This window comes from Sander lucioperca, chromosome 18 (genome assembly GCF_008315115.2).
Source record: "Sander lucioperca isolate FBNREF2018 chromosome 18, SLUC_FBN_1.2, whole genome shotgun sequence".
Lineage (NCBI taxonomy): Eukaryota > Metazoa > Chordata > Actinopteri > Perciformes > Percidae > Sander > Sander lucioperca.
Window position 1 is genome coordinate 310,563 of NC_050190.1, and position 2,775 is coordinate 313,337.

At 36.3% G+C, this 2,775-nt stretch overlaps 1 long non-coding RNA gene across 1 annotated transcript; it reads right to left on the reverse strand.

Moving 5' to 3' along the window:
• Positions 1–1,744: 1,744 nt before the first annotated feature.
• Positions 1,745–2,383, reverse strand: LOC116036718. The gene is made up of 3 exons (XR_004101696.1): positions 2,225–2,383; positions 2,046–2,128; positions 1,745–1,911 (listed from the first exon to the last, which is right to left on the reverse strand). It is a non-coding gene; the product is annotated as an uncharacterized LOC116036718 (long non-coding RNA).
• Between the last annotated feature and the right edge of the window lie 392 nt (positions 2,384–2,775).

Sequence of the window (2,775 nt, forward strand, 5' to 3'; positions counted from 1 at the left end):
TGGTCTTCATGGCGGTGGCAGAGTTAATTTTTGCTTGTTCGTCTTTTTTTTTTAGGATAATTGGTTCTGTTCTATTAGGACAACATACCTCGCCTGTAAGCCAGTAGTGAGGTCTAAGTGTCCGTAGCTCACTGTGGTGGATAAGTATGCTGTTCCCTGTTTTTTGAGAGGGGACCACAGACACAACCACTTCTGTGTCACTTCTTTTCCACAATTCCTTGAGCTGAGAGTCAGAAAAACAGTATAGTGAATGTTCAGTCAGGAAAACTATCGTCATAGATTAAACCTTTTATTGCAACAAATGGAAATACAGTTATACTTGGCGATGAAGGCTCTGTTATAATGATGCTCCCTGGATCAGCCAAGCAGCATGCTAAGCTGAAACAGGGAGCACACTGCTGAGACCCCCTGTACAAAAGAGTGGGCCCAATCCAAGATATAAAAAAAATGTCAGACATAAGTTATAATGACACTCTAAACCAGGAAGGTGTAGGCAAGCTTTGCCAGCAGCAGCCGTGTGAGGCAGTATTGGAGTAGAAGGAAGCAGTGAGGAATAGGGAGACATTTAATTGGACCCAATGGGCAATTCCAGTGCCCAATTTATGTTGGTCTAAAGAGCCTATCTTTTCAAAACAGTAAACATTGACATGTTATGTAAATAGACAATTATGATATAGTGTTATGTGTTCGCTGGTCCTTTTTAAACAATTACTACCTTGTTTCAATCCTTTTTTTCCTTATTTAAGCACAGTTTAAGTCTTAATTAATAATGTAAATCCTTTCTTTATGCATTTTTACTGTACTTTTGCTTCCTTTTCTTAATTTAATTATTCCCTCCTTAATTTCACTTTAACGCTTATTTTGCACTTTTATTATTTGTTTATTATTTTGTCAATTAGAGAAACACATATCCTGTATAAGTAATTGCACTGAAAGAAATGTCGAACAATTAACAATACAGATACATTTCTTGCATTGACTGTATTGATAATATATTTTGTACATAAGATTACCTGTGATAGGGTATAAACTGTACTTTGAATGATGCTTCCCTGTGTATCTTCCTCATGATGGTCTGTCAAGGATGTGGATTGCTTTTGAGATCTGACTTTGTCTGTTGTTTTCTAGATATAGAAATAGCAATATTATCGTAACCTTAATAACATGCTTTCAAACCACCAACATGATAAAATCTTTGTTGGTAATAGCATTTCATGGCAATACAACAAATGAATTAACAAACAATAACCTTTTTAAAAAAAGTAGTTTTAGATGAATAATTTTGTTTAGCTTCCTCTCATCAGGTAAACAATACAAAATGGATTACCTGTGATGGAGCAAGATCTTGAGAGCATGTGGTCACCACTTTAATGTCCTTGTCGGGAACAGCTGTCATGTTTTGTGTAGATGGAGCTTGTGGTGATATTTGCTTCTTTGTGCTCTAACAAAGAAAAAATAAATCTTTATGACACACAAATCAAATCTATAACATTTTAAGCTTTATTTACACATATGGAATGATAATAAATAGTCCTAAAAATTATTACCTTTTTCTTTGAGTTTTTGAAAACAAAAGGCTTGGTTATGTGTGTTACATAAACTCCTCGCTTCTTTTGCTTTCTCTGTTTCCACCGCTCTACATCCACTCCATGTGTCTACAATTAACCAAAGAGTATTTTCTGAGTCAATTAATGCTAATATTACTGTAGTCTTGCTCAACAGATGCACATTGCTGGGATTCTTTCTCTTCAGAGAGTCTCTGTATTCCCTAAGAAGGGCGTTCAGGGTGATCTTGTAGGTGGATACAAAATCATCCAGTCTGGTCAGTTGTCTTCGTTGGAAAGAGATCTTTTTCAAGTCCCACTGACTTTTCTCCATTATCCCTTGTGTTTTATTGTCCTGAGTGTAATTCTGGAGATGAACATATACGTTATATAAAGTAAATATGTCTTAATTCACTTTAATTGGATTTCAATCTATAATATCCAGGATGGCATAATACAATATGATTCCATTTTACTAACTGATGTTTTTGTTTATTGTACCTGGGTGGGTTTATAAGCAGCTCTTTTGAACCTCTGTGACAGTTTGTCATACACTGGACCCGTTCCGTGGCGTCCAAGGTCACCTTCCAAAACATAAGACATGCATTGTTATTTTTCATTACCGGAATAGCTATTAAAAGAAACAGATTTCAAATAAACTGCTACAGAAGAGTACTAACCCAGAAGTAGGCCAGACCACGGAGCAGCCTGAGGAAGAAAGTACTTGAGCAAGGTAGGGATGAAAGTTGGGCTAAAGTACACGTTGGGATCACCCTCATTTCAAGCTCTTCTTTCTTAATAACATCCTCAATATGATGTTGGAATGGTGTTGGTCCAACTTCATTCTAGCAAAAAATATAAATAATATTTCTTTAGTCATGGATCTTATAAAATCATGTAAACTTCTACAATAAAAGTCCTGACAAAGCCAACACTTCCTTATCTGGAGAAAGGCAAACATTTGCAATTGGCAGAGTGATTACATACCATAAAGTCTTTCTCCACAATGGCTGTCATCAATGCCACATTGTCCTTTTTCAGTCAACATTTTCTGAAGATTTTGAAAATGTTTCTCAACATTAGTCACACTGTAGGAACTGGAGAAAACCGTTGTGGCACTGATTAACACCTCATCCATCTCTTCAAGTGTTGTGGCCTGTGCCATTCGACCAAACACATGCATGGCCAGATGGTAATGTCTTGAGGCACTGCAAAAAAACAATTATTACAA